At 44.3% G+C, this 16,012-nt stretch overlaps 1 protein-coding gene across 4 annotated transcripts in view; it reads right to left on the bottom strand.

Moving 5' to 3' along the window:
- LOC119973102 (microphthalmia-associated transcription factor-like) overlaps nucleotides 1–16,012 on the bottom strand; it is a 400,216-nt gene that overhangs the window by 234,648 nt on the left and 149,556 nt on the right. Inside the window, exons 1-2 of one of the 4 annotated variants that reach the window (XM_038810645.1) lie at nucleotides 7,916–7,952; nucleotides 7,525–7,645 (exon numbers count right to left, since the gene is read on the bottom strand). The exons of 2 other annotated variants lie outside the window; for them this stretch is intronic. The gene's annotated coding sequence lies outside the window, so the exon portion shown is untranslated. Of the gene's footprint in view, nucleotides 1–7,524; nucleotides 7,646–7,915; nucleotides 7,953–16,012 lie in introns of those variants that run through there. One more of the 4 variants, XM_038810638.1, reaches the window with a different exon arrangement.

Genomic DNA, 16,012 nt, shown 5'->3' with positions numbered 1-16,012 from the left:
TTATTGAGTGTGTCCCACATTAAAAATCACTTCTGGATTGACTTCCAGCACTTGTCCAGCCACAATGCACCACTCCTTTAAGAGATGCAGATTGACTTTAAGAATCAAAAGCTAGGTTTAACTCACACTAACCTCGCTGATGACTTTTTCCCCCGTGATCAGATGTTCAGGCTCTCAACTGCCCAATTAGTGTTGGCTACAAGCTGAAATAATTTGAATTAGCAGGCAGCACTACATTTCCATATTGCCTGCATTCGGTACAATGTGGGTGGAGTAATCCTGCATCATGACCCCCGGACCCATTTCCAGTCTCTGCCCAATTTTGCCAATAAATCTCTGAAGAGCAAAGCACACTTCTATCAATCTGTATAATCGCCAGTAGACTTGCTGTCTCTGCACTAGAGGGTGCTATATTTTCAAATTCATAATAAAGTGAGTGCCAGCATCACCTTTGTTTCACCTTCAACAAAATAGAATGACTGATTTGGAAAACAGTAGCATAGTATTCATGTTACAGGATGATAAATTAAGAGGCCTGAACTAATGCTCCAGAGACATAGTCCACATTCTACCACCTGGGAAACTTATTCAATTGATAAATAAATCTGAAATAAGCAGCTAGTATCAGTAATAACAATCATAACACTCCCACACTTCCATTAAAAAAACCTCAAGACTCTGAGCTGTGTGGTTGATTCTTAACCACCCTCTGCAATGGCCTAGCAAACCATTCTATTGTATCAAGCCCCTACAGAAAAATTGAACAAGAAACCAGAAGAGCTTCCCGACATCAGCGCAAGCACTAGAAGCGAAAGCAGCACACACTTCCCAACTGACCCTGGAAGTCCACCTCACTAAGATCTGGGAACTGTCAATATTTGGAAAGCTGTACCTCAGCTGAGTCGAACAACAGCCTGACGCATTGGAAGAAGCACGGAGGGTGGCAAGAGTACAGATGTATTGCGTATTGTACTCTCCATCATGTTGTATAGTACTACCATCGTGCTTGATGGGGCAGATTCAGAATAGGCCTAGTCGCTCAAAACTGGGCATCCATGCGGGTCAAGAAGCAGAATTGTATTCTATCACATCCTGGGCCTCTCGACCTAGGATATCCCTCACTCTACCATTACCACAAAGTTAGGGACCCAATCTGGGTTCAATGAGGAGCGTTGGAAGTGCATGCCTGGGGCATCATCAACATACCTAAAAATTAGATGCCAACTGGTGAAGCTACAACACAAGATGACATGAATGCAGAACAGCAAAGTAGCATGCTATAAACAGGGCCAAGCGATCCCACACAAATGGACCAGATCAGTATGATTCAGGGTTTGTATTTCAGATGCTGAACTGGACAGTCAAAAAGTAATTAAAAGATATAGTTTGAAGCTGAAATAATGATCACCAAAATTTTATAAATTCAAACATCCAAAGTCGAATGACTGATACTCAACTTTGCCAGCCAATGTTTTTTGCATATTACTGGAAGATAAGAAAAATCGTATCAAGATAGACTAATTATAAAGTATGTCCAGGAAGGTATTAAGAGGCGGAAGTGTGACATGTGATAGAGAACGGCAAAGCAATGGTTCCCACATACAAAGCTACTCATATCAACTATGATATGGAGATGCCAGCGTTGGATTGGAGTGGGCACAGTAAGAAGTAGTCATACAGGGCGGCACGATGGCACAGTGGTTAGCATTGCTGCCTACGGCGCTGAGGACCCGGGTTTGAATCCCGGCCCTGGGTCACTGTCTGTGAGGAGTTTGCACATTCTCCCCGTGTCTGCGTGGGTTTCACCCCCACAACCCAAAGATGTGCAGGTTAGGTGGATTGGCCACGTTAAATTGCCCCTTAATTGGAAAAAATGAATTGGATATTCTAAATTTATAAAAAATAAATAAATAAAAAGAAGTAGTCATACAACACCAGGTTAAAGTCCAAAAGGTTTGTTTCAAATCATTAGCTTTCGAAGCACAGCTCCTTAGGAAGGATGAAGCTGCGCTCCGAAAGCTAGTGATTCGAAATAAACCTGTTGGGCTTTAACCTGGTGTTGTAAGACTTCTTACCGAATCTCAATTATGTTACTGTGGGCAGAATGCAGCCTGATACTTTCACACATGGAGGGAGGAACGTAGGAAAAAAACGAGGATCTTAGCTGAAGGTTTGGTAAACTCCAAAGGAGGCTTTTGTAATGCTTTCAATGAGCTGTTTTGACACAGTCATTCCACATAACATCTTTTGCCGGTGTGCAACAATATTTGAAGCGACATTTATAGATACGTCTGAACCAACATGTTTCAGTACATGCATTAATCGGCAGATTGGTAAATGTAATCATTGAATCCCCATGCCAAGTTTAAACCTTTAGTGATCATTTTCCATTATACACATATGTTAAAATAATATTAATGTAAACTTCCTAAGAATAGGTCACTCAAGAGTGCTACAGTTAGAAATCTAAAAACAGGTTTGTTGAATAGCTAGCCTGGCATATAATCTGAAAGAACACTAAAGGGAAGAGAAATAAAAATAAATAAAAACTTGATAGGTTAAGAGTTTTGGATGGGGGAAATTTACAAAGGCTTATCTGGAGACCATTGGAAAAATCGAGTCTGGACTTCAGGTGGTGGCCATTGAGTGAGTGGTCCCACAGTTGGTGGCTCCCATTCAAGGAGCATTTTGTTGGTCTTTCCCCACCCGTTTTGGGTTTTTTTTTTTTAAGTACAAAGGTGTGCGAGTGCTCAGGGAAGGTGAGATTGGTGTATGGATCAAAGGACGAGGAGTGCCATGTGATAGAGAGCAGTTGGAGCAGGACGGTTTTCATGCTGCGCCACAGGGTACGATGGTGGAGGGCAAGGTGCCCATCCAGTGGTCGTCAGAATCACCAGCAAGGCCATCTGCTCCTCATGCTCTCCCACCACCTCCTGAATCGCCAGGCCCTGAGCTTCCTACTTCTGCCCCACTTTCTCGATCACTGCTCCGAGCAGCTCCACCACCTTAGCCAGGTCTTCCAAGGCCGCTTTCCTCTGCTGCTGGAAATTGTTATTTGAAAGCGCCACCAGCTGCTCCGTGTCGACCACTGCAATGGATAGCATTGGAGGGTGGGGGGGGGAGAGACAGGACGGGTTTCCAGTCCAGATTGAAAAATGTCTGGTGCGGAGCTGGGGCCACTGCGTATAATGACGCAGGGGGAATACTGATCCTAAAAAAGGATGAGGACCCGGAGCAGTGTGGGTTGTACGTGGAGAAGGCTTTTGATTGGGTGGAGTGGGAGTATTTGTTTGAAGTGCTGGGGTAGTTTGGGTCCGGAGAGGGGTTTGTGGATTGGGTCCGGATACTGTATAAGGCGGCGGTGGTGAGTGTGCAGGGGAACTGAGTGAGTTTGGGGTACTTAGGGCTACACCGTGGGACAAGTCAGGGGTGCCTGCACTCCCCTTTGCTTTTCAGCTTGGCGATAGAGCCACTGGCAATGGCGCTTTTGGTGTTGAGGGATTGGAGAGGGATGAACGGAAGGTGCCAAGCATAGGGTTTCATTGTACGCGGATGACCTGTTATTATATATTCTGGACCCGTTAGGCGGCATTGGAGCAATTATGGAGATTTTTGGGGAATTCGGTTGGTTTTCAGGATATAAATTGAACATGGGAAAGAGTGAGGTGTTCCTAATCAATGCCAGAGGGCAGGAGAGGAGATTAGGGAGTTGCCGTTCAGGGTGGTCAGGGCGAGTTTTAGATACCTTGGTATCCAGGTGGCGCGGAGCTGAGCCCAGCAGCATAGATTGAACTTGGCCTGGGGATGAAGGCGGATTTTAAGATGTGGGACCTTTTGCCATTGTTTTTGATTGAGCTGGTGCAGACATTGAAAATGACGGTGCTACCTAGGTTTCTGTTTGTCTTTCAGAACCTCCCTATCTTTGTCTCCAAGTCTTTTTTCAGGAAAGTCAATGGATTGACCTCAGAGCTCGTGTGGGAGGGGAAGCCCCCAAGGGTGCAGCAGGCTTTTTTGGAACGGGGGTGGAGGGGGAGTTGCCGAATTTGATAAATTATTATTGGACTGCAAACATTGCGATGGTGAGGAAATGGGCCCTGGAGAAGAGGTCAGGTTGGGGACAGATGGAGGCGGCATCGTGCAAGGGAACGGGTTCGAAGGCTTTGTTGTTGGTGTCTTTGCCGTTCTTGCCAGCCAGGTACGCTGATAGCCCAATAGTGGTGTCGGCTTTAAGGGTGTGAGGGCTGTGTAGGCAGCACTTGTCGTCAGTGGGTATGTTGCTGTGGGCGCCTATTTGCGATAACCATAAGTTTGTGCCGGCGAGACTGGTTGCATGGTTCCAGGGGTGGAGGCAGGCAGGGATTGAGTACTTCAGGGACTGGTTTATGGGGAGAAAAATGCGGGGCTGGAGGAGCTGGAGGAATTGTATGATTTTCCCAAGAAAAATGGTTTCAGGTACCTGCAGTTTCAGGATTTTGTGAGGAGAGAGATGCCGTCATTCGCAAGGTTGCCACCTCCGATGCTGCAGGATAATGATTGGGGGGGGGGGGGCCTGGTGGAGGATGTGAAGGTCAAATGGGATTAGGAGCTGGGAGAAGAGGTGGGGGCTGGGACATGGGCTGAGGCCTTGCGGGGAGGCGAACGTGTCCACATCTTGTGTGAGGTTAAGTCCCACCCAGTTTAAATTGGTGCACAGGGCTCAGATTACTGTAGCAAGGTGTTACGTCTGAGGATCTGGGTGTGAGGGTGGCACTAGGTCCAGGGGTGGCGATATTTGGTGCGTCAGAACACCCAGGAGGGTTGGGGGGGGGGAGGGGCGGCGATGTATTGGCCTTTGCCTCGCTGATAGCCCAGATATGGGTTTTGTTGTGTTGGCAGGACTCAGAGCCACTGAAAGCAAGAATTGCTGAGGTTGGAGAAGATTATGTTTGCTCTGCAGGGGTTGATAGAAGGGCTAACCCCGGGGGTGGAAACCATTTATTGATTTCTTCAAGGCGGATTGAAGAGTCAGCAAGGGAGTAAGGGGGTTAAAATGGGTGAGGTGGGGTGTGGCTGGTGGTCAGTGACAAGGGGACGGGGGGGGGGGGGGGAGGTTATGGCTGTTTATTGGGTTGATGTGATGTTCTTCTGAAATTCAGTATATTTATCCTTTTGTTGAAAAGCCTTGAATAGAAATATTTTACAAAAGGAAGTCGAGTCTGAATGTGACAAACCGACAGATAAGGATTGCAGCTGCCGATTGACTGAGATAGGTACAAAGGGTGAGCAATATTTTGGAACTGGAAGTCGATATGCTTGAGTAAGTGGCCAGATACTCAGCTCATATGATATGCAAGGTTTCAGAACAGTCTAGTTTGAGACATATAGCAGCAGTGACAATGAATATGGAGCTTTTTGTATGGGTTTGAGGTGACAGGTGACAGATATAAGTGAGGATGAGACTAGGGGGGGGTGGTGGGGTGGAATTTGAGCCTAAGGATGAGAATTTTAAAACAAAGGGTTTGCAGAACCAGGAACTATTATAGGTCAGTCAAACACAAGAATGATGGATGAACAAGACTACTGCACAATTTGGAAAACTACTGCAGCAGCAACCCCAACCTAAACTATGTCTTGGAATGGTGCCATTCTGCATTGTGCTCTTGTACCCATTTCTCCTCTTCAGTAGCAGGACAAATTTCATCAGGATTAATTTTTTTGGCAGGGGGGGTTGTTTCCTTGGGCCCCTTAATGCAAGATATGCCTCGGATCATAGAATTTACAGTGAAGGAGGCCAGTCGGCCCATCGAGTCTGCACCAGCCCTTGGAAAGAGCGCCCTGCGTAAGCCCATACCTCCACCCCTCCTAACGTTTTGGATACTAAGGGGCAATTTAGCACGGCCAATCCACCTAACCTGCACTTCTTTGGACTGGGAGGAAACCGGAGCACCCAGAGAAAATGGAGAGAAAGTGCAAACTCCACAGTCACTCAAGGCCAGAATTGAATCCGGGTGCTGGAGCTGCGAGGCTGCAGTGCTAACCACTGTGTCACCGTGCCGTCTCAAGTGAGCCATGCTAAATAAATACAAATAAGCTAACAACTGAAATTTTAATTAATAGAAAACTAGTTAACTACAATTATAAAATGGAAACTGGATCAATAATGAAAACTGCAAGCTCAATGGCAGGAGAAATTATTTGAAATAGAAGCCACATCAAGCCTCTTTGCAGTTAATATCCCTGATCAACAGTGTTAGTAATGGTAGAGTATAAAACACAGCCTCCAATCAGGCATTTCAAAACTTAAAATGGCCGGAATGGTTTTGGGTGGCAAGATGCGAAAGAAACATGAGAAGGAAAATGTGCAATAGAATCTGCTGGCAGTGTGATTTCAAAGACTCATCATTTATATCAAATAAGCAGCTGTTGCTGGCTGTTGCAGATGCTGTTTACAAACAAGCTGGGCTTTGCCAGTGAAGGTGACTGCAACACTCACTTTCTATATCATTTAACTTTCAGAGCCTGTCGGTAGAATCATGAAATCAAACAACAACAATTCAATGTGCTTCTTAGTTCACCACTGCCTTGCTGAGGAAACTATGCACAACTATTTTGTGCACGTTTTGGCCACAGTAGCAGATAACAAGCAGATCCCCACTATTAAGCTCTCACCATCAACTATGCTCCAATTCCCTTCAAAATATCTGCTCAGTGGATACATTTACAATGGGCACAATTCTCCGCACTCACGATGGTGCGGAGAATAGCGTGGCTCGTAAAATTTTACGGCCACGCTAGTCCGACGCCCTCCCGCTATTCTCCCCCCCCCCCCACGCCCGACTCCCGATACGAATCGCTGCCGCCGTTTTTTTACGGCCAGCAGCGATTCTCAGCTGTCCGATGGGCCGAGTTCCCAGCCCTTTACGGCTGTTTTTACGAACGGCAAACACACCTGGTCTGGCCGTTCGTAAAAACGGCCGTAAAGTCCCGATTTTTAAAACCATGGCACCGATTGGCACGGCAGTACCACGGCCATGCCAAGGGTGCCATGGGCCCGCGATCGGTGCCCACCGATCGCGGGCAGCGGGTCCGATGCCCGCGCACTCTTTGTCCCTCCGCCGCCCCGCTGTATCACTTCGCGGGGTGGCTGAGGGGCATCCCGGCCCGCGCATGCGCGGGTTTCGCGCAAATGCACGATGACGTCATCTGCGCATGCGCGGGTTGGAGTCTTCCAATCCGCGCATGCGCGGCTGACGTCATATGACGCGTCAGCCGGCACAAACTCTGGCAAGCGGGCTTAACGAAATTCGTTAAGCCCGCGATGCAGGAGTTTACGGCGGCGGAATGCTAGCCCCGACCGGGGACCAGAATCGGTTCCCGGTCGGGGAGGGGGGGGGCTGGCGTCAAACCCGCCCGGATTTGACGCCAGCCTTACGATTTCTCCCCCTCTGGGAGAATCGCGCCCAATATTTGTATAGGTGGCACGTCCTGAACAGGGCAGGATTGTTGAGTACTCTTATCAGGCAAATGGAAATAAGTCAAGAATACCAAATACTTCTTGCAAAACCCGGATTCCAGAAAAGCTGCTCGCCCTGGAGGCAGGATGTCCATGGTGATATCTGGTGTTCTGAATTCACCTGAAGCAGAAATGTCTTATCTGGGTGGAAGTCTGCAAAACAGAATCCAAGTCGCACCCCAATAACTACAGACTAATACTACAACTCCCCAACAAGTTCAGGCAAAGGGAAAGCAGTGACAAAAAGCTATCGGAACATATTAAACAAAACAACTCTGAATCTAATGCCAGGACTAATGCCTGCATTTTTGGCTGCAAGCCACTCCACTGCTAAATCAATTTTGTTTACAACTCTGTTGTGTCTAAAAATAAGTACAACACATAGCAGGTTCAATGAGAAGTGCAGAAGGGCACCATACATACCTAAAAAATGAGGGTTCAACCTGGAGAATCTACAACGCAGGGTTACTTGTGTGCAAATCAGCATAAGCAGCAAATGACAGCAAGAGCCTAAGCGATCCCACAACCAAGGGATCAGATCTAAGCTCTGCAATCCTGCTACATCCAGTCGTGAATAGTGGCAGACAATAAAACTCACTGGAAAGGGAGGCTCCACAAATATCCTCATCCTCAATGATCGGAGAGCCCTGCAGATCAGTGTAAAAGATAAGGCTGAAGCATCTACAATAAGTTCCAAATGGGTGATCCAGCTTGGCCTCCTTCAGAGGTGATCATCCCCAGCAGCAAAGAAACCAGTCTTCAAATCAAGTAATTCTACATAACATCAAGAAATGGTTGAAGGCACTGGATACTGCAAAGGCTATAGGCTCTGACAATATTCTGGCAATAGCACTGAAGACTTGCATTCCAGAACTTGCCGCTCCACCAGCCAAGCTGTTCTCGAGCAGCTACAACACTGGCATCCACCCAGAAATGTGGCTTTGCCCAGGTATGTTATGTGCATGTATGTTATGTGCAAAGAAATCAGGACAAATCCAACCTGGCCAATTACAACCCCACCAGTCTACCCTCGATCATGAGTAAAATGATGAAAGGGGTCATCAACAGTGCTATCAAGCAGAACTTGCTTTGCAATAACCTGCTCACTGATACTCAGTTTGGGCTCCTCCAAGGCCACTCAGCTCCTGACCTTATTACAGCCTTGATTCAAACATGGATAAAAGTATTAAACTCCAGAGCACAGAGAGTAACTGCCCTTGACATCAAGGCAGCATGTGACTGAGTCTGGCATCAAGGAACCTAGCAAAACTGAAGTCAATGGGAATCAGGGGTAAACTCTCCACTGGTTGGGCCTCGGCCACTACCCTGAGGAACTCCTGTAGTGAGGTCCTGGAACTGAGCTGATTGGCCTCCAACAACCAAAACCATCTGCCTTTGTGCTTGGTATGACTACAACCAGCGAAGTCTTTTCCTCCCGATTCCCATTGACTCCAATTTTTCTCAGGCTCCTTGATGCAATACCTGGTCAAATGCCGTCTGCATCTCAAGGGCAATCACTCTCAGCTCACCTCTGGAACAAAAACAGAAAATGCTGCGTCTGCGTAACACTTTGTCAAAGCTGGAGTTCAGCTCTTTTATCCATGTTTGAACTCAGCCTGTAATGAGGACCAGAGCTGAATGATCCAGGCAGAAGCTGAACTGGAGTCCAGTGAGCAGATTATTTGTTGTTGTGTATGGATGCACATTCTTGCCAAACAAAAATAGTTTTAACAGTTACCATGTTTGAGGTCTTTATTCCTTAATACTTTCCTATCCATTTTAGAACAAGACAGCTGGTGCTGATGCAAATGGAGGCACAATGCTCCCATTAGTAGTTCTCGTTTGCCTGCAAATTCATGGTATTTTAACTTTAGCAATCCTTTCTGTATCATTCTTCTACTTAAAATTGATTTTGAGCACTACATATTGAGGGGGGTATGTGAAGGAAAAGGTTTCAGTATTCTACTCCCACAATAGGTAGACTATAATTTTGGAGGCAAGAAAACTTTTGTTTTCACAATCTTCTCTGATGAATGGTTAAAATCCAAGTTATTTACTTTCCATCTGCCAGTACATTTCTTTTCTGTGACATATTTGGGTTGTATGTTATTGGTTGAACCAACACTAAAACCAATTATTGGACTGTCCATAATAATTATATGCTGTTCAACTACTGGGACATATTCAGTGACGCATGATGTATCGCTGGAACCATGAAATTAAATGATCATTTCTGTAAAATGGTATGGAAATGCCTTTCAGTTTTGCTGTTTTCTCTCCAAATAACATTAACCACCAGCTTTTTCAAAACTGTAGCTTCCAAAGTTTGCGACGTGCTCTGTACAGTAAAACTCACTGACCTGCCTTTGACCCTTCTTTCACTTGAGCCTTTATCATCCCGTTAACAAAGCTAATCTAATATAAATCATGTGGGCTCCATCAATTAACACAAGCTTCCTTTAATACTGCACCATCATTTTTTTTTCCGATAACGTGAAAAATTGTTGAAAAGGAGAGATTTTAAAATAGAACACTTGTGCTTTTAATATAAAATTATGGTGGTCAATTTTCCTGATGGTGGGAGAGAAAATCTGGTTCAATAGTCCGAACAGGAGGCGAGACTAGAATGAACACGATTATCGTGTTTTAAAATGCTAAACATCAACATCCCGAAAAAGGAAAGTTATTGTTCAGGTTTAAGACATCATCCGAACTGTGATTATCATACCACTTATGTAAAAAGAAACAAACCCATTTGAAAAAGATGTTCACCAGAACAGTCAAATCCAGAAAACTCTGTGACTGGTAACCTTCTCTTGTCAAAACAATCTCCAGCAGGGAATGTTTTGCACAAGAACATATCTTTGCTGCATCATTATTTCGAAGTTTCTCAAGTCCTTGAAAAATAAGCTTTGAGAAATGGGTTTAGATTTTGTCAAATCCAAGGTCATGACTTGTAAATGATGCCTGACAACACCCATTACTGCACAACCAATTCATTTATATTACCAGAGTTTAAGTCAGCAAAGGCAAGCCTGACTCTTTAATTATATTGAATATTTCCCATTGAGCATGCAGGGCAATATTCCCAGAAAGATTCCTCTAAATGTTCACTATGCGTTACACAAAAACAGGTAGGTTTTACCCTTTGGGGTTGCTTTCAGTCTACAAACAACTAATCTCTCATCTGAGGAACTAATATTAACCAGTCAAATCTTGTATTTCTAACCCATAATACATGTATCCATGATAATAAAACACATAACTGTGGTTATACCCAGCATTTACCAAACAGATTGTGTTTTAAATTCACATGCATTGCTTTACGGAACAAATATTTCTGGCCATAGCTTTGTCTCTGCTGAGTATGACGCTATAAATAGGGCCAAGGAGTAGATTGTTGACAGGAAGCCAGTACTAGCAGAAACAAGGTATGGAAAACCATCTGCAGATTCACGTGGAGAAAATTACAATGTACAATAAAGTAGCCAACAATGAAATTTGGCCAGCAGAATGAAGATATCTCTTAATTAGCCACTTTACACAACTGTTTTACTGATATCCATTTAAACGGTCAAAAAAGGTCAGGATTAAAACTATTCTGCTTCCGCCATAACTTACTGCTATTATTTCTATTACTTTGTGCGGGATTCTCCATTCCGGAATCGAAGTGCTCCCGCCAGTGGAGAAACCAGAGCAATTCCTACTGGCCCTAGGAGCGACCTCTATATGCCATTCTATCGCATTTGGAAAAGATTTTTGGGAAAACAGTCTTCTCTGTGCCAATCCATGGCATTCCAGGGACCGCGCTGCAACTGAGAAATGCAGGAACTAATCTCTCAGACAAGTCCAGCACCTTTGAGTTCGGACCAATCTTAATTAGCTGCTGCAGCCCCACCCACACCGGAACACAGGCAGGGCACCACCCCACTCTTAAATCGCTGGCGAGCCCCCCCTCCCCTCCCCTCCCCCCAACCCCTCAGTATCCCCTTCAGCCCCCCATTCAGCTCCACCCCCACCCCCAACAAAAAGGAATGAGGAATGAACAACTTGGAGGCTGCCCCTTCATTTTCTCTGAGCACAGAAACAGATTAATTTTTAAAAAGTTATAAAAACAGCTGCTACCCTGACTCTCACTTAACGAATCTCTGCAGAGCTATAAAAATAAACAACCTGATTCTACCCTTTGAAGGTCCAGCAAGCTGGCAATCACAATGCTGTTAGCAGGCAATGGAGAGTGAAATTCAATGTAAAAAATCAAGTTCAATGCATTCAGCCTCCTAGCCATGCACACTGACTTATATACTTCTGACTTTACTTCAAAAGGCAAAGAGACTGACTGTGTGCAAACCACTTTAAAGGTGTCTACTATTTTAAGGGGATTATTCTACCTTCATCTCATGGAACTTTAAACTTGACATACAATAGAATTATTAAAGGTTATAGGGGTGCAGAAAAGAACACGTTCACTTTATTACTAGGGATGGGTATTCATGAGATAATGCGTGACGTCAAATGGTATCGGTGTACAGATGAGAACATTTTTACTTTATTACAGGAAAACTTTAACTTCTACACATAAACTGACTATTTAAATGATTTGTTTCTACAGATATGAACACTTTCACTGAATGATGAGCAAACTTTATTTTTTAACATACTAAGTGACTGTTTAAGGGGTTTAAAGGCTGCAGATGGCGAGCACTGTCAAAAGAACCTTGGAAGACCACTCCAGCCGAACACAAGTCTCCTTGACACCCACCTCCCAGGAAGGACCCCCCTCGGCACTCTGACTGCTACTGTTTGGAGGGTATTTACCATTTTGCCACCCCTTGGACTGCAAGTCACCAGGTCCACATTCCTCAACACTTGTGCTAATCAACGCCAGTAGGAATCTCAGCTGAAGACCAGTGAATGGTGCATCCCACCTGGTAATGACATGTAAGATAATTCTAATCAGCTATCTGTATGGTCCAGCCAAATCAGGGCGGGAAGCCCGACTGGGTCATCAGGAAACCTGCCATGGACAGCCAGGTGGGTACGGAAACTCCCGACCGGTTTGCCGCCAGGAGTGAATCACGATTTTGTCCTGCCATGGGAATCTCCGCCCGATTGGGATTCCGGTCTTAGCGGAGGGGAACGGAGAATCCCGGCCTTTATGGCGAACTAAACAGGTTACAAAATAAAAACACAGCACAATAATTATACGGTACCTTTGTTCTAAAATAAACTTATCACAGGAAAATTTGTTTGGTGGCAAAGATTATAAATGATACAGAGCTGGTACAGACTATTCCACCTACATTATGAACGCAATTTTTAAATTGTTACTCAACTCATCATATCTCTCACAAGATTCGTCATTAATAAGCCTCCATACAAAAGCAATTGTTCCATAAAAGTATGATACCCTAGGCTCTCTGAAATGATCACTATTTCATCAGACACAATGACCACCTGAATCCACCTTATCCAGGTAGGAGGCTCTTCAAAAATGCAACTAAGCATCATCCTTTCCCAAGGTAGCACACTGGACCTCTGATTCAGAAGGACATGTGCTCGGATATATATAGGGAGTTGATGGAGAGGGCGGTCTTCAGTGGAGGAAAGAAAACGTAAACAGGGAGAGAAGAGCGTGTTGTACAGGCCAGACTATGGAGTGAGGCCCTGATGTGGGGGGGATGGAGAGACACATCCTCCTCATATGCGAGACTGAGTCTCATCCAGTTCAAGGTGGTGTATAGGGCGCAATTGACGGCATGAAGGATGAGTCAGTTCTATCCTGGAGGCGAGATTAGATGCAGGCAGTGCGCAAGTGGACCAGCGAATCTTGTCCACATATTTTGGGCATGCCTGAAGGTTGAGGAGTTTTGGGAGGCCTTTGCAGGAACTATGTCAAAGGTGCTGAGAGTGAAGATGGCTCCGAAACAGTGGGTGGTAATATTTGGAGTTACGGAAGATCTAGGAGTTGTCATGTGACCTTTGCCTCCTTGATGGCCCAGAGGTTGGATACTGTTAGGGTGGCGGGACCCCGAGCCACCTAAAGTGATGGTGTGGCTGATCGACTTGGCGGAGTTTTTACACCTGGAGAATATAAAGTTTGCAATCAGAGGCATAGATGATGGATTCTTCTAGAGGTGAAGATTGTTCATTGACGTCTTTAAAGAGTAGTGAAACATCAGCAGGGGGTGGAGGGAGGGGATTCTTTTGTAATTATAGTTGGAAAATGGGGCAGGGGCTGGGAAGGAGGGATTTAGGTCTTTGGAGTGCAATCTGTGTAGGTTGTTTTTCGATGCTATGGCACTTTTTTCTGAATAAAATTTCAAATGCTTCGAATAAAATTGCTTCAAAAAAAGGATGTGCGTTTCAAGCCACATTCCAGAAGGGTTAGCACATAATCTAGGGTGGTACTTGAGTACAGAATCGAAGAAGCTCTATACTGTCAGAACTGCGACCTGTCGGGTGATGAATAAGAGCAGGAGAGTTTCTACTGGTGTCCCGCCTAACAATTATCTTTCAACCAACGCTGAAAGCAGATAATCTGGTCATGGTGTAAATTATGATTGTGGGAGCAGTTGGCCACTATGTCTCCTTCGTGAATATAAATATTGTTGTAAATAGAGTTCATAAAAAAGTAACTAATTTACCACAAGGTGCTTTATGTGTCCTGAACATAAAAGATGTTAGAAAAATGTAATGCTTTCTTTCTACTTCTGTCTCCCTTCTTTTATGCACAAGTGAATGATTTTCTGCCACACCTAACTTGAGCTACATCGGTGCACTGCTTGAAAAGCGCAATTTGACTCTAAACATTAAAGGAAGGTCAAAACTGAAAGAGATTAGACCTTCCAACTGTGGCCTTGGATAGTTTTATGATACCAGACCAGACCCCAACTATTGTTAGGACACAGGACCAGGCCCCCAAACAATTCTTCTATTTGTAAAACTGCGAGGAAAGGATACTTCACCCCAGGAGTGATGACTCTAACCAATCGGTATCTTTTATGTTAAAACTTCAATTTAAACACAGAATTAGTCACATCAAATAAACAGCTTTCCAATTATCAGTTAAATAGTTTTTAAATAAAAGGGAAAAACTTGAACTTCCGTTCCATATCTGCTACTAATTCCACTTCAGCAACCCAACACATTCAAATGCAACTGATAAATAAAGTTAACCAAACAGGTTATTTGCTTAGATGTGGAGATATCTGTAGAGAGAGTATATTTCAAGAGCAGAGCCAGTACACTTCTGCTCCACCTAACAACATTTGGTAAAACTGCTGTTCAACTTCAAATGCTGTAAAATACTGCAAAACTACAGTCAGACCTGGCTCCTTCTATTAATGACATCATCTAGTTCCATGACCTAGTTAGCTAACACTGAATACAATCCCTCATAAATTATATACGCTCCAGAGAACCATCCAAAATATAAACAATGTTCCATTAGCCCTTTATCCATAACCAAATATATAGTTGGAATAAATAATTACGTCACCTTTTACGATTCTTTAATTATAGCTTTAGTAGACACACCATGTATTTTGAACCAGGGTTTTTAATGACATTACTGCCACAGAATATAAAAATACATAAAAATTTCTACATTCATCACAGGCGCCGGACAGGCGCCGGAACATGGCGACTAGGGGCTTTTCACAGTAACTTCATTGAAGCCTACTCGTGACAATAAGCGATTTTCATTTTCATTTCATTTGGCAGTTCAAGCTCACCAATTATATTGTGCTCCATTTTGGGCCCCAATTCAAAAATCTCCCTCATAGGGGCAGCAGGGTAGCACCGTGCTTATTTCCCAGCTTGGGTCATTGTCCGTGCAGAGTCTGCATGTTCTCCAGGTGATCTGATTTCTTCCCTCATTCCAAAGATGTGGTGTGGATTAGGTGGGTTGGTCATGCTAAATTGCCCTGCAGTGTACAAAGGTTAGGTGGGGTTGCTGGGTTATGGGGATAGGGTGGATGTTGGGCTGACGTAGGGTGCTCTTTCAGGGGCCGGTGTAGATCAAATAGGCCAAATGGCCTCCTTCTGCACTGCAAATTTTATATTTCTATGATTCTCCAATTTTGATGTCTGGGAAGTAAGTCATCAGGAATTCACAATAACGTGAGCATTAACATCTACAATTTAGTTTCCCTCACAGCATTGTTCAGATAGTCCTGGTTCCATTTATTACTACTGTTAAATCAGCTTCAATACAACAAAATCAAGTGTCAATTCATCTTGCTATGGCCAGCAAAGGTGGTACGGACTTCCTCAAAAATGTTTTTAAAGGAGGCATGTTCAATTCAGTAAAACGGGGGCGTATTCAACTGCAGTAATCACCAGAATTCAAATATTTTCCCATTCTGAATTAAATATAAGAACGCTTGATCCAATGAATTGCATGGAATAAAATGTAAAACAATCCTGAAAATTCCCTCAATGTGCACTTCAAACTTCAATGCAAACTCTCATCCCACCCAAAAGGAGACACTTCAATTTCCTGCATACTTCTCAGCT

This window comes from Scyliorhinus canicula, chromosome 11 (genome assembly GCF_902713615.1).
Source record: "Scyliorhinus canicula chromosome 11, sScyCan1.1, whole genome shotgun sequence".
NCBI lineage: Eukaryota > Metazoa > Chordata > Chondrichthyes > Carcharhiniformes > Scyliorhinidae > Scyliorhinus > Scyliorhinus canicula.
The sequence above is the reverse complement of the archived record's forward strand: the minus strand, read 5'-3'. Positions and strand labels throughout refer to the sequence as shown.